Source organism: Camelus ferus, chromosome 5 (assembly GCF_009834535.1).
Source record: "Camelus ferus isolate YT-003-E chromosome 5, BCGSAC_Cfer_1.0, whole genome shotgun sequence".
Classification (NCBI taxonomy): Eukaryota; Metazoa; Chordata; class Mammalia; order Artiodactyla; family Camelidae; genus Camelus; species Camelus ferus.
Genome location: NC_045700.1, coordinates 72309327 through 72334072, shown reverse-complemented (window position 1 = coordinate 72334072; position 24746 = coordinate 72309327). Strand labels below are relative to the sequence as shown.

Here is a 24746-nt window from a genome sequence, read left to right as displayed (position 1 = left end):
CCAGGAGGTGGATTTGAGATTTGTTCTATCTCCTCACTTGCCTGCTTCATGAATAAACCCTTTCTCTCCCGTAAACCTTGGCATTTCATCTTTTGCTGCAGGTAGGGCAAACAAACCTGGTTGAGTAATATCACCATTTCTCCTGACTTAAAATGGCTCTTCAACCACAGAGAAACCTCATTAACCCAAACACTGATAATTCAGAATTTTCAGTAACTCAGATACTTTACACTCTGTTAGAGAGGAGAGTAGGTTACATTAAAATGGATAAAGAGCCAGTGAGAATAGGTAAAGAATGTCTTGGAATTTTAACTCTTTCCCATTGACCAAAACCCACTGGCTAGATTTTAAAGAAAAATATAAGGCTTCATTATCAATAATTAAAGTGCTAAATAGATCTAACTCATATTTCCTGTAATACACCAGCAAGGAAAGAAAAGCAGAGGGATGAAGGCAGTATACAGAGTCCCTTAGAATCAAGGAATATAATTATCTTTCCTCTGAACCTGTAAGTGAAATCCCTGTAAGCCACCAGCCCCCAAACTCCTCCTTTTCTTATCTCTAGAATTCAGAGGCAGTTAAGATCTGAGCCTGGCATAGGATACCATATTAGAGCATTCAAGTCCTTTCAATTTACACAGCCTCCCTAAGACTTAAGTATCTTATCTGCCAAATAATCATTGTTTTGAGGATTAAAAGAAATAGTACATGTGACCTAGTACATACACAGCACCTGGTATATAAATTCTCTCAGTTTCTGCACTCTGTTATCCCTTCTCTCACTCCAGTTCTCACTTCCCTGTATTCCTGTCAGGTGTGGTTGCATTGCTATCACTCTTCCTGATTGCAGTTGTTGTACCAGGGGCTTCCTGAGGGTCCATATGTGGTAAAATGGTGGCATCAGGGTCTTAGTTGCTGCTACTATTTTTATAACAAATGGATCCTGATTATAAAGCCAATGTAAGAGGATTTAGGCTTAGGAGGAAAGTCCAAACGTTGGATTCCTGGGAGTCTCAGAAAATCTCCTTGTATCTCGTTGGTACAAGTTTGGGTCAGTAATGCCTATATTTCTAATCAGTTGCTGTGACCAGGAGACTGAAAGTATTAATTGGCTCAGATCTAAATAATACGTTGCACCCTTGGAGAAAGTGGGGATATTCTACCAAACCACGTGGACCAAGTAAGGAAAGAAGTAGATACCCAATGATGGTTGCCAGAAGTAGGACGAATGGATGCAAAGAAGATACATCCTCATATCTTACATCGCCCCACACTTCTCTTTAGTGGCTATGTAATGCTGTTGCTTGAAGTCTTTCAAAAATTCTGTAATACAAGTATTTACGTAGATAATCCAAAGTGTCTGCTGCCTGGATACTCTCAAGTCTTTTAGTTTTGGGGGAACTCATTGCTTTCATAATTAAATAAAAAGGATTAAATTCCCATCCCATGTCCTCAGGAAAGTCCAGAACTCTCCCAAAATATGTGACACATTCTCACGGGTAGATGGAGTCCCCTCATCATCTCACTTGGGCAATGCTCAATCCTTATCTTACCACTTTCTGCAGCTGTAATCTTCTTTCCATACCATTTGAGCTCTTGTCTTTAACTCCTCAAAATAGAATGTGGTTTGTAAATTTTATCAAAATTTTAGGTGGAATAGGAAAGGATCACAAAAAAGGGTAGATCAGGGAATAATCTAAAACTCAATTGGAGAAATACTATTCTTAGAAGTTTCTTGGCCACATGCCAATGTTACTTTCTTGCTTTGCTGACCACCTTCTTTTTTTTTTTCCCCCTCAGATCTCAATCTCCTTGCAGGCTGCTAACTCTCTGGATATTTCCCCCTACTCCACATTTTAAGACTCACAAAATCCTACCTCCCCAAACCATCAGGAAAAAATTTAAATATTCCCTCGCATTGTATGCAGACAGTTTAGCACCACATCCCCATTCAAAGGCATATGTCTTTAAGTCATTTGATAATATAAACCGGGTGTGAAGTAATGGCAAATTTTTCAATATTTAATTTCCTTATGATGAATTTAATTTCTTAGGTCTAATACTCAACTAAAGCAGGAAATGAAGATATATTAAAACACATTTTATTGGCACTTTGCAATTTCAAATTTTAAAATTAAAAGAAACAATACAAAACAGCTGGTACACAGTCCCATGATTCTGCAGTCCCAGAAGTTGTTGGTGGGTTTTTCCCATTGATTTAATATACAAATTGTGTCTGCCAGCAAAGATTAATTCTCCATCTCAAGGCTTCCGTAACTTCAAGTGTTAGTGTATATCCTTTGGCAATTCTGTTCCCATTAATCTCATAGCTGTTGTTCCATTCCTCTTCTTCTGAGCCACAAAATATTATCATCATGTCCATGAAAGTTAGAATATTCTCTAAGAGGACACCTAGTCCAGTGTCTTGCTTCTACATAGGTAAGCTGTTAAAAGCAATACACTACTACCATTCACAAATATAGTAACTAAGATTCAGACATATAATTGGCTTATAGTGAGTTGCAGAAGAAAGAGAAGAACTTTATCTCCTGATTCCTGGCACCATGCTTTGACTTAGTAGACTCAGTAGATTTTAGCAAGCATGCCAATAGATGCAAGCTACATCTTGGTGTTACTGCTTCTCTCCCAGGTTTTGGCAGTCCATGAATCGCAGATGTTTCTTTCCAGTACTTTCCCTCCACTGTACTTTCTGAAAGTTACAGTCTTTTTTTCTTTTGTCTCTGCACCCATAGGCTGTGCAAAGGCTGGCATCATGAGCTTCAAAATAAATTTCAAGCCACTTGCCAGGTGTCTTTCCTAAAAATTATAAGCCAATAGGAAAAGATAGTCAAGGCCTGATCCAGAGAAAGCTTGACTGGCTATTAACCAAAAAAACCATATTTTGCTGATAAATATTATTGCTTCATATTTAAGGCTCGTTCAAGAGTCCAGCAAATGCATTTTTTTCTCTCTACACTGATATTGGGTTTGTGTGTCATAGTTTGTATGTAATGGTTCTTGTATATGTCTTATACTTTGAAGTAAAAAATAAAAACAAAAACCTAGAGGTTCTGAGCTGTACTAGGTGCCAAGCAGTAGCTTACACAGTAAGAAAGCATGACTTACATGCTAAGATGCCCTTCTGATGGAGACAGCACAGTGACGAGGCAACTGATTTTCTGATAGAATTGCCTAAGTTCAAATTCCAATTCTACCACTTAGGAACTGCACTACCCAGGGAACTCAGTATATTTACTGGATATTAACAGTGAAAGGAAAGGGGAAGGGAGAGGGGAAGGGAAAGGGAAAAGAAGAGGAAGAAATTTTACACTTTCATTCCCTAAAAAGCTAAGAAAATCACTGCTTGAAAAAAAAAAGAGTAGAAAAGTCTTAGTATTCATTAAAATACTATAAAGTTCTTATAAACCAGACATACAACTGTCGCATAGTTTATAAAAAAAAAAGATAAAAGAATAAAATATTAACAGCAAAAGTCTTGAAGACTATTTTATTCTGAAGCTCTTGAGCTTTAAGCAGGCATTCCTTCGAGTTGTACTTGTCTAGCTCGCTGTGTGGGTGTGTACCGAAGACCCCTGCCCATCAGGGCTAGACTTTTACCAATAAACTGCTTTGAATTATAGTGCTTGCATAAAGTCCTAGTTAACTGACATACAGATAAAAAAAAGTTTTTTGTTAATCCTGAAATGTATGTCAATTCATAAGAGAATTTTATTGAATTATAATTGATATAACATATTACATCAGTTTTCATGTATACAACATAGTGATTTAACATTTTCCTACATTATGAAGTGATCACCACGATGGGTCTAGATACCATCTGTCACTATATAGTTATACAATATTATTGACTATATTCCTCGTGCCATACATTACATCCCTATGAGTTATTTATTTTATGGCTGGAAGTTTTTACCTCTTAATCGCACTTAACTACTTCACCCATCCCACCCAATCTCTTCCCCTCTGAGAACCACTGGTTTGTTCTCTGTATCCAAGAGTCTGTTTGTTTTGTTTTGTTTAGATTCCACATATATAAGAGATCAAATGGTATTTGTCTGTCTCTGAGTTCTTTCACTTAGCATAACACCCTCTAGATCCACTCATCTGTTGCAAATGTTAGAATTTCATTTTTATGGCTGAGTAATACTCCATTATATATGTGTGTGTGTGTGTGTGTGTGTGTGTGTGTGTGTACCACAACTTCCTGATCCACTCATCTATTGATGTTCCTCAGATCAGTTTAATAGCTCCAAATGAATTTATTCAAAGATGTATATTCTCAAATAAAATGGCTACTTCAGGAAGTTTATATTGTGATATTAAAACATTTTCATTATTGAAACATTTGCTATGTCCCCTCTTTTTCACCTATCAGCTTTATGATGGCTAAAGATTACCATGTACTAATCATGCTTAAGTAACATCAAGTAATCAAGTATTCATAGCATACCGCTATCATACAAATGTATTAGAAGCAAAAGAAGACTATAGGTGTTTTTTATTTTTTATTTTTTTGGAATTCACTCATTTATTAAATATTTATTCAGTTATTTCTGGATAATGGAATTTGAAAATGACTTCTCTTTTTTGTTTGTTTTTTTCCTCTAGTTTTCTATAATAAGGAGGTAAGCTTTTATAACCACAAAGTAAAGGTAATTTTTAAATTTAAGATTCACTTATTTAACTTCTATGGATTCTGCTCTAGCCATACAAAGATGAAGAAGACAAGAACCCTATCTCAAGCTGGTCAGGCTTTTTAGAGAGCCAGGTAAATAAACAAGGTCCTTCCAAAATAATTACTATCCCTTTGCTATAAAAAGGCTATGTAAAGGGCAGCAGTACTATACAAGGAATGGCACACAGCAGACAAAGGGAAGCAGTATTAATATAATGCATGGTGTGCAGCAGTAAGCCATGGCTTTGAAGTCTGAGATAGTGGCTCTGCCATGTGATGTTGAGTACATTTTTAGCCATCCTAAGCTTCTCCACAGTGAATCAGGAATGGTAATTCCTACCTCACAGAATTAAGTGAAATAACGTATGTAGAGCTTTAGTACAGTGCCTGGCACATACTAACTGTTCAGAAACTGGTATGTTTTGACAATAGAGTATCAGAGAAGCATGGAGTCTAAGAACACAGGTACCTACTGATAAACATATGATGGACAAAGGAGGGTAGCTCTTCAGTGTACCAAAGGTCATCCATTTTAAATGTTGAACACATTAGAATTTTAGAGTTGCACTGATATATAGATATGGATAGATATAGATATGGATACAGATATAGATACAGATACAGATATAGACAGATAAAACCTGCAAGAAGCATAACTGCTTTATAGCATAGAATCTATTTTGAAGCTCTGTAACCAGTAGGATCATAGAACTCTCTCAGGAGGAATGAGTTGGCCAAGTTCTGCCAAGGAAGTTCTCACAAGAAGGCATTATGAAATGTCCTTATTCCTCAGAACTTAACTTTAAAATGTTCCCACTGGAGTCCAATGGAAGTTTTACGAGAGTAAAGGATAGAATTAGGTCTTGTATATTTTTAAAGGGTCATTCAAAAAGGCAAAGTCTAAATTTTTTACAGATGGCAGACTAAAGACTGATGCAGTTGGCCAAAACTGACCTTTTATGATTTTCAAAAGCAAATGTTTACTGAAAGAGAACCCTACTATACTACCAATGGGGAAAAAAAATTCCTGGATGCTTACATTGGACAACTCAGTACACATTCACTGCCAAATACATTTACTAAAAAATCAATAATAATATTTTCCATGGTACTTGTTTTCAACCTCCTCTCAAAAATTTTGCCCCGTAGTTGCTTTCTCTCAAACACAGATATGACTGAGGAAAAATAACATTTTAAATGAGAACAGGCTATGAAAGCACATGCATTTTAGGAACCTTACTGTTAGCTTCACAGTCTCTACCACAATGGTGCTCAGGAAAGGGTGAGGATGATCGTTTCTGCCAGATCTTCTGTACAGTGAATTCAGAACTGATTTTAAATTCTTCCAGAATGGAACTCCTTTTAAACTTCTTTCGAAACACAGCTCCCTCTTTTCAAAGAGGAAAGGGGGTCTCAGGTATTTCTATATTCTTTTGCATGTTAAATAAAACTCTTAAAAAACAGTTTTAAAGGGTTGGGTGAAAAAGTGAGAAATATTAAAATCCATCAAACATGGATGGGAAAAATTAAAGGCGGTTTGTCACAATACATTTTGGATATGATGAATTAAAAAAGTTTAGTAGGCAGCACAGATACTAAAATTGAAACAGTACAGCAAAGATTAGCATGGCTCCTGGGTAAGGATGATAACAGATTAAAGAAGTTTTCCACATTTTAAGAAGTTTCTAAAAACACATGTAATAAAAATGGTTTTAAAAACGCTACTTGCATCCTTCTTGAGAACTTTTGTTTTATTTTTTTTTCCCAGGGAATGAATGTGATATTCATTCTATAATGCATTTAAAGAAGTGTCTAGAAACACATATAATAAAGATCGTTATATAGTGCTATGTGCACACACACAAAAAAAGTTCGGGGGAAAAATTGAAACCCTGAACTCAAATTATCAGTAGGATTACTCATTCCCACAATAGCTATAGTTTAGAACTTTCTCATCTTCTTACTTATTAAGTGGGTTTCAAGTACTCTTTCCACATATAGATTTTTAAAACATTTTGTTCCATAGCTAGTCATCAGAAAATCAGAAACACTCCAACTTTTTTTCTCAGGAAAAAATAAACATAGTAGATATTCAGACACCACTTAAAAATACCTCATGTATACAAAATGACATTGGTACCTAATCTAAGTTCCCCAAATGGCCATTTTTTGTTATGAATTGCACAAATCTATACCGTTTTTAAAACAGTAAGAATAAATGGACAGCCTGAAGTGTAATAGTACTCCCATTTTAGAGAAAGGTTCTGTAATTTCTTACAAAGCTAAATATGCCCCTGTTCTCTGATCTAGCAACTCCACCCCTAGATTTTTATCAAGAATTAAACAGACATATCCACAAAATATTTGCACAAGAATGTTCATGGAAGCTTTATTCATAAGTGGAAACACTTATAAAATAAGTTTCCAAAAACTGGAAACTCAAATTCCATCAAGAGGAAAATGGACAAATTTTTGTACATTCACATAGTGGAATACTACTCAACAATAAGGAATATATTGATATGCACAACATTAATAAGTCTAACAGACGTTATACTGAGCGAAAGCAACTGAACACACATGGGTACACAATTTCATTTATATGAAGGACAATACTGGACAAAACAAAATCAACAATTTTAAAAATCAGAAAACTGGTTGCCTCTGGGTAAAGAAGAGGATTAACTGGGAAGATACATGAAGGTGCTTGCTAGGATGATGGCCAATATCGTGTTCTTCACAGGGGTGTAGGTTAATGGCCGGCTCCATGTGTTTCTCAAATGTCATCAAATTGTACACTTAAAATGTGTGAATTTCACTATAGATTAATTCTATTTTGATAAAGAATAAATATATATATTTTTAAAGATTTTTTAAAACATATGTGAGGCAAGTAAAGCAAAAGAAGTGTGGCTTCTTTTCCATGCCTCCCCAAATCACTGTTTGTGAACTTAAGTGGTTCTAACAACAAAATGAACATATTTAATTCTGCAACTGTGCATCATTTTTCTAACTGGTCTATTTTCCAGAAGGCAAGAGCTTGTCTTTTTTTTTTTTTAATTTAAATTGTTTGTAGTACAGCACATAAATTGCCATTAAACATAGCAATGCAATGAGAACCTCTAGAAGGAACAGGTGGGATCACTTCCCATTTTTTCCTTATGACTTTGAGAATAAATCTCCCCCAAATGACACCTCTCTCCTTCAAACACTTCAGTTGTATATTTTATAACTTTTACATATGTCATTTTTACATGACAGTCACAGCTCCCACCTGGAGTTTTGCAACACTGTCCGCATGTTACCTTTTTTTTTAGAATATGCATGTTTTATTCTGAATAATTTTGCATAATAAAAATGAAAGTACAAAATAATTAACACAAAATATTTTAACCAGCTAAAATAAATCAGGAAAGAAAAAAGCAGAAATGTGATTCATGGCAGACTTTCCAAAAGTCATAAAGAAGTTTGAAAACATCCAGTTTCACTAAGGGAAAGATGTCAAGGTCAAATTGAAATCCCAGTATCAAGGGTCTAAAATAATCTACTGCATACTACCTAGGCAATCAATATTAATGTTGACAGTATACAGATTCAATCATTTTTTTCCTAAATCATGCAAATAGTTTCATAGCCACAGAGATTATAACTAACAAGCTAAGGAAAACTTAAAGAATCCTGAGATCCCTATTAGACATTTTTCAACAGATTGATCTTTTTTATTGACTTGCACATTCATTCATTCATTCGTCTGTTCATTCTTTCTCATTCTACCAACAAGTATTTATTGGGCATTATGTACCAGAATATTCTAAGAGCTTGGATTATGTAGAAAACAAACAGACAGGAATCTCAACTTTTCAATATGAGACAGAATGTTTGATATTATAAGGGGGAAAGAGATATAAAATTAAGGGAAGAGGATTAAAATTTTGAATAAGGTAGCCAGAAAAATCCTACTGGTAAAGGCGGGTTTTAAGTAGGACCCTGAAAGAAATGAGAGTGCTAGAAATGCCAATACCTGAGAAAGAGCAATCCAGACAGCAGGAAAAGCAATGCAAAGGCCCTGAGATGGACAACACCTGGCATGTTTAAGGAGCAAAAAAGCAGCCCTTACAGCTGAAGCAAAGAGAAGGAAAGTGAGAAGGTATTATGATCAAAGAAGCACTGTGAGCTAGATCACATGGAGCCTTTCAGGCTGTTGAAAAGAGTGACTTTTATAATGTTTGGGATGGGGTCACTGAAGGTTGAAAGCAGAGGGATGACATGATCTCACTTCCATTTTAACTAGATCGTTCTGGCTTCTCTTTTGAGAATAGAATGGGGAGAGTCAAGGGTGAAAATAAGAAAATCATTTAAGAGGCTACTGTAATAATTCATACAGGATGAGAGATGACAGTAACTAGGAACAGGTAGGAAGCAGTGGAGAGTGGAGAGAAATGGTCAAGTTTTATATATATTTTAAATGTAGAATTAAAAAGACCTGCTGGCAGTTCAAAGACGGCGTGTGAAAAAGGAGTCAAAGATGAATGTAAGGTTTTTAGACTAAGCAAATGAGAGAATATAGGTTTCCCAATTTGGATGAAGTCCTTGTGATACTGATGGAATTATGCTCACTTACCAAGAGGGAATTATAGTAGGAAAAAACTTACTGATGAAAATAAAACAAACAGAAATCCTTTCCCAAGGTGGTAGGTGATTTCTGAAATTCTATCACAGAAGTGTTATTCCTCTAGCTTGAGTCTTTGAATCTAATTAAATGTAAACTCCATATTTTCTTATTGATCTTTGCTAATGATTTTAAAAGTAGAGGCAAATGACTTCACTGTATGTAAGAGGATGAAGTTATAAAAATATAGTGCTTAATTGGGAGGTGGAAGTTTTAAAGCATCCACTTCAGAACTGGGTCTAAGTATAGGTGATAGTTTGAAACATAACATACAGTAAGTAATGTTTATGCAATCAAATTGTGTTAAATATATTTTATTATTTAACTTCTTTAGATCAGTTATTTAACTTCTCTAGATCAGTTTCGTCACATCAAAACTAGATATACAAATAAGTCCTCAGAATGTTGCTCTAATACTTAAAATATCTGGCATCTTTTAGGTAGTTAATAATGGTAGCTGTGATTATTATTTCCCATTGAACCAAATTTCCCAATTTAATTTGGTAATATTTGAATTATTTTAACCTGAGAATCCAGTATCTTATTTTAAAAGGACAAATAATAAATATCGTTGGATGAAAAGTTATTTTGAGTATTTATTTACATGAGTGATATTTAGAAGATCTAAATTTAGTTTAAAGAACATAACTGTGCTTACTATCAGTGGTGAAAGTTAATCCATGGCGGCAGGCTCTCTAAATATCATCCCAGTCATGTCTTTTCTTACCTACTCTACCATAGAGGTTTCTATTGTAGCTAAAGGTAAAACATGGCATAGTTATAACCAGTAAAATGTAAAGAAATCTCCTAGATAAGGCTTCCAGAATGGTTTTTGTTTTCCCAGTAAAAAGGGACAGTCTCAGCTGATACATCTCTTTCTCTCCTTCTCTCTCTCCCAATCATCTTCTCTTCCCTTTACATCATCTTTCCTCCTTCATCCTTGCCTGAAATGTCGATGAAATGCTTTGAGGACTAGCAGTCATTTGGGGATTAGTAGGTCATAAATATGAGAACAAAATACAACATTCTAAGCATGACAGAACACAGAGATGGAAATACGTATCTTTGAAAAGATCACTGAGATGTTGTACTAATTGTAAACTATCGAGCTCCATAGATCCTAGTTGTGAGAAAAAATAAAAACATATTTAAGCCACAGTAGTCAAGTTTGCTTTTACTTGCAGCCAAATACAGTTCTGATTGACCACTTTTCCATATATTAGGCAAGCAATATAGATCCACTTTGTTCCTTTATATTTTATCTTGTCATTTTTTTCCTAATAAGGTACACTACTATTACTATCCCATTCTTCTTATTTAAATCATGTAAGCCATTTTTGGAAAAAAGAATTTCCATGTCTTTCTCACAGAATTTTTTTAGCAAACGTCTCTGAAATAAATACATGCAACTACTGCTTCTAAATGGAGAATTTTTAAACAAAATTAACATCACAACATAGGAATTTTTTAAATATTCATGTGCAGTTTATAAAAAAAAAAAAACTAATAACCGCTCACAGAGAATTGATAAATAGTCCCTAAAGATTGAAAACAGTTTTTCTCCATTTCAAAAGGTAATTTTTAGACTGTTTGTATAGAAGAAAGTAAACATAAAATACACTTTTAATCTAGAGTTGTTTCTTCCCCTAAAGGAATAAATATGATGTTAATGACAGCATTAGGACATATCAAAATGGTTTCCTAAACAAATCAAGCTTATGTCCCAAACAGCCATTTATCACTGGCTTTTCCTTTACTTTCCTCCTTCCTTTTCTTTCCTTCTTTTCTCTTTGTCCTGCTACATGACAATTGCAAAAAGGAATAAAAGCAGAGATGGAAAGTGACCTTAATTTGCCCACATCATATAAGGTTAGCAACCTGTTAAGTCCCAACTGCAGTAGTTTCACTTAAAGATAAATACTACATAGGAAATGCATTTTATAGTGATAATACTGATGATGTAAGAGTAATACAGGTTGACTAAGTGAAGAATCACTTTTCTTAAAAAAGGACACTTTAGGCAAAAATCTTCAGACATTAAATTATTTACAGATTCCTATTTATAGATGGTCAACAGTGATAGAAATAGTTTATATACAAGGAGTTTCCAGAAAAGAATATTTCTGGCAGAAGCATCCAAAAGTATCTATAATGATCAAAGTATTTATTTGTTCTCTCCATTTGCTATCATCCTCTCAGATTGGCCAAACATTCAACTGTCAAGATCATTACACTTCATTGTATGAACTCAAAGGCATAGATCATGCACTGAGATTTCATTAAGTACAACAGCAAATGTGTTGCTTTTCTCACACACACACACAATACTATTCAGCAGGTTTCTATGTAGTTAAAATGAACGGGAATGTGAGTGTCTGTGTGTGTGACAGCAACAGAGAGACATAAAATAAAAACCTGATGTAAATTAAATGTTTAAAAAAAAAAAGCACTTCCAAAAAAATTGAACACTTCCAAATTCATTTTATAAGGCCAGCATTACCCTCATACCAAAGCCAAAGACAGCACAAGAAAACTACAGTAAATATCCCTGATGAACATAAATGCAAAAATCTACAAAATACTACAAAACCAAACCCAAGCATTTTAAGAGGATTATACACCATGACTAAGTGGGATTTATCCTTGAGATGCAAGGATGGTTTAACATAGAAAAATCAATTAATATGATACACCACAATAACAGAATAAAGGGTATCACATGATTATCTCAATAAATTCAGGAAAAAGCATTTGGCAAAATTCAACATCCTTTCATGATAAAAAATTCTCAGCAAACTAGGTATAGAAGGAATAGCCATCAGGACAAACCCATGGCTAACATCAATCTCAATGGTAAAAAAAATTGGAAGCTTTTCTTCTTATCAGGAACATGGCAAGGATGTCCACCCTTGCCAGTTCTATCTAACGTACTACTGGGAGTCCTAGTCAGAGCAATTAGTCAATAAGAAATAAGAGGCATCCTACTCATAAAGAAAGAAGCAAATTTTCCCTATTTTCAGATGACATGATCTTATATTGAAAACCCTAAAGACTCTATTTTTTGAAAAACTATGAGAACTAATAAATAAACTCAGTACAGTTGCAGGATACAAAGTCAACATACAAAAATTAGTTGCATTTCTATGAACTAACAATGAACTATCTGAAAAGGAAATGAGGAAAACAATCCCACATAAAAGAAAACCAAAAAGAAAACTTACTTAGGAATAAACTTAATCAAGTAGGCAAAAGATTTGTATACTGAAAACTATAAAACACTGATGAAAGAAATTAAAGTAGAGACAAGTAAATGAAAAGACATCTCACATTCATGAATTGGAAGACTTAGCATTGCTAAAATGTTCATACTATCCAAAGTGATATACAGATTCAGTGTAATACCCATCAAAATCTCAAGGACATTTTACAAAGAAATAGAAAAAAAAATCCAAAATTCATATGGAACCACAAGAGACGAGAAACAACCAAATCAATCACAAGTGAGAAGAACAAAGCTGTAAGTATCACACTTCCTGATCTCAAAATATATTACAAAACTACTGTAATCAAAAAAGTGTGGTACTGCTAAAGACAGACATATAGACCAACAAATTAAGAGCTCAGAAATAAATCCACACACATATGGTTATTTGATCTTCCACGAGGGCGCCAATATGCAATGAAGAAAGGATAATCTCTCTCTTCAACAAATGCTTCTAGGAAAACTGAAAACTGCATGTAAAAGAATGAAATTGGACCCTTATCTTACACCATACACAAAAATCAAATCAAAATTGACTAAAGACTTAAGCATAAGACTCAAAGCTATAAAACTCCTAGAAGAAAGCATTCAGGGACATTTTCACAACACTGGCACTGATAATGATTTCTTGTATGTAACACCAAAAGCACAGGCACAAAAATAAAGAAGCAGGACGCCATTAAACTAAAAAGCTTCTGCACAGCAAAGAAAACAATCAACAGAGTGAAAAGGCTATGGAATGGGAGAAATATCTGCAAACCATGTATAAAGAGTATCCAAAATATATAAGGAACCCATACAACTCAATAGTTCAAAAAAAAAAAAAAACCTAATAACCCCATTAAATTGAGCTAAAGACTTGACTAGACATTTCTCCAAAGAAAACATACAAATGGCCAACAGGTATATTAAAAGGTGCTTAACATTACTAACAATCAGGGAAATGCATGAAAATGATGAGATATCATCTCATACCTGTCAGGAAGGCTATTATCAGAAAAGCAAAAACAACAAATGTTGATGAGGAGGTGGAAAGATTAGAAGCCTGCACACTGTTGGTGGGAATGAAAATGGTGCAATTACTATGGAAAATAGCATGGAGTTTACTCAAAAAATTAAAAATAGAGTCACCATATGATCCAGCAATCCTACTTCTGGATATTTATCTAAAAGAACTGCAATCAGGATGTTGATGAGATACTGGCATTCCAGTGTTCACTGAAGCACTATTCACAATAGCCAAGATGGTGAAATAATCTAAACGTCCATTGATTAATTAACAAATAAAGAAACTGTGATATACACATACAATGGAATACTGTTCAACCTTAAAAAAGGAAATTCTGCAATATGCTAACATGAATAAACCTGGATGACATTACATTAAATGAAATAAGCCAATTACAGAAAGACCAATAGTGTATGATTCCACTTATATGAGATCTCTAAAAATTGTTAAATTCATAGAATCAAAGAATGAAATTATAGTTGCCAGGGAGTAGGGAGAAGAGGAAATGGAAAGTTACTCATCAACAGGGATAAAGTGTCAGTCAAGCAAAATGAACAGGCTCTACAAATATGTACAACATAGTACTTATACTTAATAATAACATACTGTACACTTAAAAAATTAACAGGGTAGATCTTATCTTAAATGCTCTTTCCAGAACAAACTTTTTTTTAATGTGATGTTCATCACATTATCCTATTTTAAGATACATGGTGATTTCACATATATTCTTTGGAAATATACAACAGTCAAAAAGAATTTTTGTGCAAAACTGTCATTTAAGACCTAAAGGCTGAGGCAAGCATCACTACTTACTGCCAGTAAGACAGGAGTAATTCTTGCCACAATGAATTCCTGTTCATACTTGAGACAAAATGAAAATAACACAATCTGATTAGATAAATAATTTCAGAAAGCAGAGGAAGGCAATTTATAAAGCTCTATAAGCAATGCCATCTACTGTCAAATAAAAAAGTAGAAAATGTCATGAAAAAGGATTTAAAAGCCTCATGCACTGACTAGTCAATATATCAGCTAGAAAGTACATTCTAAAGTTAGCAACAGAAATCCAGGCTTATTTCTCTCTTACATAAAACAAGTCCAGAAGTTAATAGACAAAGCCACTGTGAGTCTAGGGTCCTTCAGTCTCTCCTCCACCATCTCTGAGGTTGCCTCTGGATCCAAGAGGACTGCTGCAGGGCTAGTCATTATATCCACATCCCAGGAAACAGAAGAAAGGCAGATAGCTACGGACAGAAGACTTTTCCCAGAAGTCCCACCTAACAACTTTCACTAACATCTCATTGTCCATCCCTATCAAGAAGGAAGTCTGGGTGATAAAGTTTTTCAACTGTCCAAGATTAGGAAGGAAGAAAGAGTAGATGGATATTGAACAGTCCTTTTTATGACATCAGTGTGGGAGGCAAAGATTAATTATATCTTTTTACCTAAGAGAATATAAAATTACAAATTAATAAAGCTGGTAAGTGTCAGAGCCAGGATTTAAAACCAAGTAGTCTGCGTGATTTTATAGAACAAAAAGCTTTTATTTTAAGAGAAACAGTATTTTTAAAGAAAGACAAATAAAAAGTGATTCAGAAAGGTAAAACTGTTCTGAAAATTAGAGTATTTCCTTAATGTTAGCCATATTCTTTCTCAGTGGTAAGAATCTGTTATTTTCTTCTTTGAACTTCTCTAAATTTTCCAAAGTCTCCATAGTGGACGGACACTGCTTTTGTAATAAGCAAATTAAGAAAATATTTAATAAAATTACAATATCACCAGTACCAAAAGGGGAAAGGGGTAACTGCATAGCATGACAATAAGTATGTAAAACATGATGTTGAGGGACCATGGCATTTTATTCTTCATAAATTCTGGCAACACCCAACAACTGAAGCATACAGAGCTTCATCAGTTAATGCGCTTAAAGGTAATTCTCTCTAAAGGCAAACACTGTTGATCAACAAGCTTTCTGTAAATAGCTATCAACTTAAATGCACTATGTTTAAACAATATACATTAAATTCATCTCAACTAGGCACAAATTCTAATAACAATGTTTACTGAAAATACCGCATTGTGGTTCAACAAACTTTAAAGATACTTTAATTGACAACGAATGATTGAAAAGTCAAAAGGTGTATAAGGAGAAAGGGAGTTTTCTATGGTCAAAAAGACTAACTTAGTGCTAACTTTGTATCAGTGTGATAATGTGATAAAGATAAAAATCTTCATGCTAATGGAAAAGAAAAGAAAAAAGGTCTGCTAACTGCTAACAGGGACGCTGACTAGGCATTGCACAAGAATACACTCTGTTTTATAGGTCTTTTACGCAGAGCCATTACAATATAATCTGTGACAATTGAACATTATTGAACCTAAATTTGGGGCTTGGGTCTTTTACATCAACAGCAAAACAAGAGCAATAAAACAAGTCATAAAAAAATCTTTCCAAGAATTGATTCTATTGCAAGACTTATTCAATTATAGGACTCATAAGAGCTGAGAATGTTTAAAAAAAAAAAAACAACAAACAATTCTACCTCACCCCCAAATTATAGGCCTTCTGAAAAGAGAATTACCAACAACTGGAGAAATGAACAGAAAACATTTAACTGCTCGCGGAGCATTCAAAACATGAGTTACAGGGATCTGTTAGGTTGGGGAGATGGAATTAGATGGAGAATGAGACTTGAATCAGAGGATGGAAATCAATCAGGTCACGAAAAGGCCGATCTCCTTTTCCAAAGGAGTACGGTGAAGGGATTAGGAACGAGCAAATCTCACAAAATTCAGGGTGCAGGCTCAGTCGGTCTAAGAAATAAAACAAAGTTTAGTTGCTTATCTGAGTCGCCTACAGACCACCTGAGTTTACAAAACTGAGCGTGAGAATCTGCCAACGATACTAGCTTCCCTGGGTGACTGCTGGTTTTTCCACCTATAATCCAGGCAGAACTACCAAACCTGAGCTTATCTGATGGTTTCGCTGGGCTGCCTTCTTCATCAGAAACCAGAAATCAGAGACACTCGTTTCAATATTTTTCAGCTATGAGAGATACTCGTACATATTTTGTTTTCTTAAATTCAAAGATTTGAAGCAAACTCTCAGTTCATTGCATTTCACTCATGCTTATGAAGCAAGAGGAAACAATATTCTTTTTTTATTGTGTCAAATACTTTAATGAATGTTGAAGAGCCATACTTTCTAGGAAAGAACTCAATTGGAACCTAAAATTAATTCCACAGAATCTCCTAAACTGATTAGGATATGTGGTTTCTATGCTCTTTTCATTTTCTCTCTTTAAAAGGAGATAAAAGAACATAAAATTTTTTCTTCATTATATTCAAACAAATGCTTTATTAATATACATAATAAAACTGCACTTAACTTAGAGATTTCTGTGGAGCAATTTTTGTAGTTCTTAAGTGGAGTGGTAGGGCAAAAAATATTGTGAAGGAAGCACAAGAAGTTGCCTCTCTCAGTGGCAAGAGAACTGAGCTAAACATCACCTGCAAAAATCAACTTGTGCTTTCCATTTTCCTTTCTTTTTGAGATAGTGATCTTATCTGCTATGCACATGTGCCTTAAAAGGAAGACATCACAGGTACCTCTTCAAGTTCATCTTCTCACCCTTTGTTCATGAGAATGTGAGGTGGAGGGCAGCAGAGACTGCTGGTTGTCCCCCAAAATATTTTCCCCTTCTTCAACAGAGATTGAAGTCTCAGCAATGCAACTGGCTTCCCAGAAAACAAGACTCGACTTCCCAGCCTCTCTTGCAGTGAACTGAGGCAGGTTACTAAGTTTTGACCAATAGCATATACATAGATATTTGCTTTTGCAGCCTCTGTGAACTCTCCCTAAAGCACAGCTACTGAGGATACTTTGCTGCTGCTGTTTTGTTTTTTGTTTATTTGTTTGTTTTTTAATTTCTCCACTAAGCCTGGGCTCTAGAACATAGGCAGGGCCATCTTGGACTCTGAGTACAGTTGTGAAGACAAGGGCTATTCCCTGGGGATAAAGATGAACTGTAAGGCGGCTGGATCCCTGAGGATTTGTGAAACAGATTCACCTGGTAAAACTTCCAGACTTTTCTATGGATATAAAAACGTCTCACCACACCTTTCATGCTCTTTCTTGAATTTGCTTAGCACTCTGCCATCTCAGAGCTATTATACTTGCTCCCCCCGTGCCTGGATAGCCTTCCCCCAATACACCCTTCCTGTCTGGTCCTCACTCATATATGTTCTTACTCAAATGTTCCTTCTCAGGGCAGTTTCCTGGACATCCATTACATATCATAAACCTTCTCCTATAATTTCTTCTCCTCTAGCTCTGCTTTATTTCTTTTTCAGGTTTTACTATCTGAAACATCATGTGTCTTCCTATTTATCTTATTTACTATTTGTTTCCCCTACTAAAATGCATGATTCAGTGGGGGTGAAAATTATATCTTTTTGTCTATTCATATCCCCATACGCTTAAAGCAATGACTCACACATTCCATCAAACGTTTGTAGAATGAATGAAACCAAAGTCAGAAGTTCAGAGGTAGCAAAATGAAGGCGTGGTCATGACTGTGTGAAGTTAATTACTCAAGCTTTTCTGATTCATGTTAATCACATTAATGCTTTCTGAGCACAGTCTGTGCCAAGTATTACCATGTTACCTTCACACATAACATCTCATATTATCCTAACTAGAGCCTGCCTCAGTAGGTATTAATTAGTATCTCATTATCACAGAGGAGGAACCTGAGGTGTAAAAGAACATTCTCAGGAAGTTACTGAAGCAAGTAAGACACGGACTTTTCAGAAAGAACAATGACCAGATTGAGCTGTCTCTAATTCATGAAAAGGAATGACATAAATGAGGTAGGAAAAGATGTATCTCCCCCAGTGTCTAAATAATAAATAATAAAGCAATCACCTTAAAAGGGGCCTCTTCTTCCCTCTGTATCTAGCTAAATAGGTAATCTGGCTAAGTAAAACTTATACGAGCAAAGTTTTCACAAAGATCCTAAGAAAACTCAGTCACTATTAAAATACATAAAGACATTCTTAGTTAACAAGTGTGTCTAGACCAGTCTTGAAAATTACATACCAGCAGCTGTGCCCTACACATCTGCACTGGTTAGCAATCTACTAAAAAAGCATCTTCTAAGTGAAAATGAATCAAAGTCAGAAAACAAATTAACTTTCAAAGTATTTTTGTATCTTCAACTACAACAGAACTAAATCATTAACATTTATCCAAACTTTGTAAGCAGTATACATAAAAACAGGTATTTGCTCTCTCTTTACATGAATTCTTTACAGGTGAGTAGGTACATACATTAAAAAAGGAACAAAATGCTGATGGCCCTCTCCAATCAAATAAAGTAATACCTGAAATACTCACATTATTATTAACATTATTTCAAAGTTCTTCCCCAGTTTATTTGGTTAGGAGCAGATGTGTGAAAAGAGAAGATATTTCAGTTGGAAGTGGATTCAAGTATCTGATCCCTCATCTACTAGTGATACAATCGTGGGTAAACTACTGAATCTCTCTCATTACCAGTGAGTAGTTTCCTTACCAAAAACAAGAGAAAAAGATTACTTACCTTGCAAGAACTACTACAAGAAATAGAAATAACAACATATGCAGAGTGTCTACACATGCGTGGCTCAGAGCGGATATTCAACAAATGGTAATCATCATTGTAACAGTTCCGAAAAGTTAGCCCATGAAATTTGTCTTATCCCTCTCCTTTTCTAGGAGATCAACTAAATTTCTTCTCCGAATCTTTAGAAAAATAGAAAGAAAACAATATATATTAGATTCTCCTGATACAGACAATAGGCCTGTTCTTAGAACTTATTCTTCATTATACTTTATTTGATATAATATTCAAATCCAGCCTCCAAAAAATTCACTTTTTTTTCTGTTGATCAAAGAATCTAACCAACAAATTGTAATTTTAGCAAAAGTTCTGTAGAAAAAATTAATTTGATGAAAAAGAACATAGAATTGGGAATCTTTTAAAGAACCTGATCACAAAAAATGGGAGTGCCTCTTTCAGAAACATATTTACTTCCTTTTAAACTGAATAATGTTCCAGATGTTTCTGGGCAACACTCCTCCAGTGCAGCTGGTGTCTACAGCAGTATACTTGGGATGTTCTGACACTTCAGTCATTCTAAGAGATGTGCTAAATAAAATTTCATACAAGATGTTCATCTGGGCTATTGGCAGTTAGCTGATTAAAATGAAATGATTACTGGTGAAATTGAGAAATAGCCACTTGAGTGTGTGTTTATGGTATGTAAAAGAAAAGTTCCAGATATTGGTAAGAAACTTGTTTTCAAAGTGCCATTTGTTCTGAAAGTGCCACCACAGCAAAGAAATAAAACTTGAAGGAAAATTGTTAGATTACATTTGTTATTTGGTCTTTTGATAATGCAATCATACTAGACTTTGCCCCAAATTTTCCTTTAATTAATGAGTTGAAGGCTAAAAATTTAGTTCCCAATATTTAGTTCCAAAGAACTAAAGTAGTGAATTAGAGATGAAAATATTTCATTCAACCTGAAAATGAATATATGTACATGACTGGGACACTGTGCTATACACCAGAAATGTACATACTGTAACTAACAGTACTTCAATAAAAAAAAAAATTCATACACTCTAAATGGAAAAGCTGTACTCATGGACATTATAATGTCTATAAAATACTGATGTGAAGAGAAGTTTCTAACTGCTAAATTCCTCCAAGTATATATAAAAGCCTTACCTTTCCTACCCAAATACAATGATCCATTCCATGTCCTATATACTGTCAACTTTTATTATTTCACCTGGCTCAAGCCACTACCAACTTACTTATTAAAAACAAAAACTTTACTCAACTTGGCCCCACCTCCAGCCCCTCCCTGTAATTCTCTTTTCCTATATAAAGCTAAGACTTTTTAAAGAAAGCCCCACACTCACTGTCCCCACCTCTTCAGAGCTCTACAGAAAATGTTGTGATGAAAGCCAGCAGAAACTTTGTTGTCACGAGCCACTTGATCTCTTATTTCTCACTATTGTTTATTCACTTAAACTCAGAAACCCACTCTTCACTTGGTTTCCATGACAACACACCCTCTTGATTTCCATGCTAACTCCCTGGGTCCTCCTTTTCAGTCTAATTTTCAAGCGTTTCATTCTCTATCTGTTCCTCAGAGTTTGATCCTTAGACCTCTTCTCTACAACCCTTCTTGACAAATCATCCACCATTCCCTTGGCAACAGCTAGTAATCCCCAGTCATCATTACTTACTACCCACACCTTCCGTTCTCCCAGCATTTCCTATTTCACCATCTACTGAGCTGCTCAAGTTGGTAATGTTAGTTGCTTTGACCCCTTCCTCTCCCTCATTCCCCTACATCCAATAGGCGGCCAGGTTTTTGTCTCCTAAATACCTCTTGAAATCATTTACTTCTTTTTTTTATCTCTTTATCCAGAATACTACCCTCTACCTCCTGAAAGACTGTCTACTTCTACTTTTCTTTTATTTCTATTCATTCTTCACAGTGTAATGAGAAAAATCTTTCTAAAACATACAGTATTTCTAAAATCAATTTATTCAAGTTACTACCCTGTTTGAAATGCTTTAGTGGAGGTCTTTTGCCCTCATAATAAATTCTAAATTGCTCAGCATTTTATATTAGATCCTCAATGATCCAACCCACTTTAACTCCCCCTTTAACTCCCCCTTTGACTCCATAGTCCAGCTAGGATGTGCTAAACTCGTTGAAATTTCATCAACATGAAGTCTTCTTCACCTTTCAATGTAACACATGCTGTTCCTTCTGTTGGAATGCCCCTCCCTTCCACTTTCTTCTCACCAGCATCTATTCTTTCTCTACATAGATGCCACCTGCTCCCTTCTCTGACCACCTCTTTCTCAAGCCTAGGTTAGATGTTCTTCCAGTGAACTTGCGTATCTCCCTAGGCCTACAGCACAACAGAACTTACTTTACTGTGTTTTAATAATTTGTCTCCTCCCTCCTCCACACCCTGCTAGATTGTAAGCTGTTTTAGGGCAAGTTCTTTCTTGCGTCCCCAGCACACTGTACGGTGCCTAACACAAAGCAGGTCCTTGACAGTTTTCACTGAGTGCATAAATCTTTGAATGACAGGACTGACCAGTTGGAAATTGGCCCCCAGCTTCTACACATTTCCCACTATTATCCTGTTTCAACCCTCCCTCTGACCATAAACAACCAATCAAGCAAACAAACAATGCCTCTGTATGGTCATGACTTTCTCTGCCTTTTAATTATTTAAGCACATTCAACCTAATTCATATTCCATCTCCTCCTTGAGTTCTAAAATGAACTCTCAAATCTAAAGTAGGATTTCAAGACGACTTATAATGCTTATCACACTTTTGCCACTTCTTTTGAACTGCCTTGTATATATGTGTGTTACTGATTTATATTGACATATATTCTGCCCCTATCATATCTAGACCAGAAGCCTTTCAAGGGCAAGGACTCAGATTTAATAAAATTTAATATAACTACACCACATCTAACATCACAGCATACACAAACACTAAATAAAAACATGATTTTCTCTTTTAATCAGAAAATAATTATTGCGGCAGATTACAGATGGCCACAAATTCTTGGATACTCCTCCAATTGAGTGGTGCAGTCTACCTTCCCTCCCCTCAAATCAGGAGGACTCTATGACTACTTTGACCAAAGAAATAAGGCAGAAGGAAAACTATACCATCTTCTGGGCCCAGATCTAGACGCTGGCTTCTTTCACCTCCTTTATCCTGAAACAGGATAGCCTTGAGCCACCACATAAGAAGTCCAGCTACCCTACAGTAGTACCCTATATGCCCTAATACTACCTGGAGAAGGAAACCAGACCAGCTCAGTCCAGCCATCCTCACCAAGGAGCTAGTGAAGCCTTCTTGGTTCCTCCAGGGCTGAACTATCCACCAGTCACCAAGTAACCCGGTCTATGCTATGTTGGCACCAGAAACACCACAAATTCCTGACTAACAGGTCATGAGTATAGCAAACTAGTTGTTATATTAAGCCACCAAGTTTGGGATGAATGGTTACATAACAGTAGACAACCAGAAACATTTATGGAGTGCCTACTATGTTCTAAGTATTCTTTCTCGCACATTCTTCTACATTCTTTGACTTCCTTCACATTATACTTTTTTTCTTCGTTTTTTTCAGTTTTATTAGGTAGAATGGTTACAATTTGACTACACATGTATCATATATTGCATGTAAATACATATACACAATATACTGCATGTATTTTTAAAATTCATATATATGTACTGTTCATTGTTTCTAAGAATGTTCTGAGCTTTAGCTTTTTAAACTTTCATAGTTATCAAAGGAATAAAGCCAACCACAAAATAAGAATTAATTCAAAAAGATACATACACCCCATTGTTAACAGCAACATTCTTTATACTTGCCGAGATATGGAAGCATCCTAAATGCACATCAATAGATGATCGGATAAAGAAGATACAGCATATATATGCTCCACATTATACTTTTAATTTTTGGCAGTCTGACTGCTGGGAAATGGTACCTCATTTAGGTTTTAATTTGCATTCTTCTTATCATTAGGCTAAATTCCTTTTCACCTACTTGTTGCCAGTCAGCATTACTCTTCAGTGAATTTCTTGTTCATTATTTTTGCCCACTTTTCTACTATGTTGTTTGCTTTGATCTTAATGGCTCACAGGAGTCTGTTATATATTATTAGTGGACACCAGTCCTTTATAGGTTGCATGTATTACAAAGATCTTTTCTCAATTTGTGCCTTGACCTTTCCCTTTCTTTATATTTTCTTTTGATGAAGTTTTATTGTAGTCAGGTTTATCAGTCTTTCTTTTAAAGTTTATCCTTCTTTTACTTCAAGGAATTCTTCCATAACCTGAGCTCATAAAACAGTCTCTTATATTTTCTGCTATGTATTCTGAAGTTACGCCTTTGATATTTAACTCTTGATCCACCTCAAATTTATTTGTGCGTTCACTTATTTTGCTATGGTTTGTTGAAGCAATTGTTTGTTTTTCTTTTAACCAAAAAGAAAACCATTTGTCCCAACACCACGTACTGATCAGACTGTCCTTTCCCCAGTGACTTCAAATGCCAGTTATGCCAGGTATCAGGTATCCATAGATACATGTCTCTGTTTCTGGGCTCCCTATACTATCTTACTGGTTGAATCAACTATTCCTGTGCCAATATCAAACTGTTAAATTACTGTACTAGTCATTTTTGACATTAGCTAAGGGAACCTGTCTCATCTGCAAGAGTGTCTTAGAAGTCTTGGCACTTTGCTCATTCATGTGACTTTTAGAATCGGCTTGTCAAGTTTGATGAAAAATTTTCTGGAACTTGAGTTTGTTTATAACATATAAGAATGTAATTGATTTGCAAGAATTTATTAAATTTATTAACACTGATTGTCTGTGGATTCTTTAGGGTTTCCAGTGTGGACAAGCATCTCGTGTGTGAATAAATGAATGAAAGTTTTGTTTCTTCCTTATCAATCCTTACAGTTTCTTTTTTTTTGTCTTGTACAAACTATGATCTCAAGAACAATGTTGAATGGATCTCAAGTACAATGTGATAGTAGTCATCTTGTCTCGTTACTCTTTTCAAAGAGAATGCTTTTAATGCTTATTTCATAGTGTGATATTTATTCTAGATTTTTTGTAGATATCATTACCAGGTTAAGAAATTCTTTTATTTTTAATTTTCTATGAATTTTATCATAAAATATTTAACTTAATTGAATGTTATTTCTACATTTAATAAAATGTTCATTTTTCTCTAGTCTGCTAATTTTGTGAATTCAGTAATAGATTTTCTAATGTTGAACTAACACATTTCTGAAATAAACCCAAAATTCATGTTTTAATCATGCCCATATTCATTTTTAAATACATTGTTTAGAATTTTACCATCCACGTTCAAGAGTAATATAGACTGATAATTTTCTTTCCTTGTACAACTCATTTCTGGTTCTAATATTAAGGTTATACTAGGCATATAATATTAGTTTGTATAAGATAAAAATAAT

General features: G+C 34.9%; 1 non-coding gene across 1 annotated transcript; it reads left to right on the top strand.

Moving 5' to 3' along the window:
* Positions 1-6273: 6273 nt before the first annotated feature.
* On the top strand, positions 6274-6376 carry LOC116663956. Its single transcript, XR_004320307.1, has one exon. It is a non-coding gene; the product is annotated as a U6 spliceosomal RNA (small nuclear RNA).
* Positions 6377-24746: the final 18370 nt, after the last annotated feature.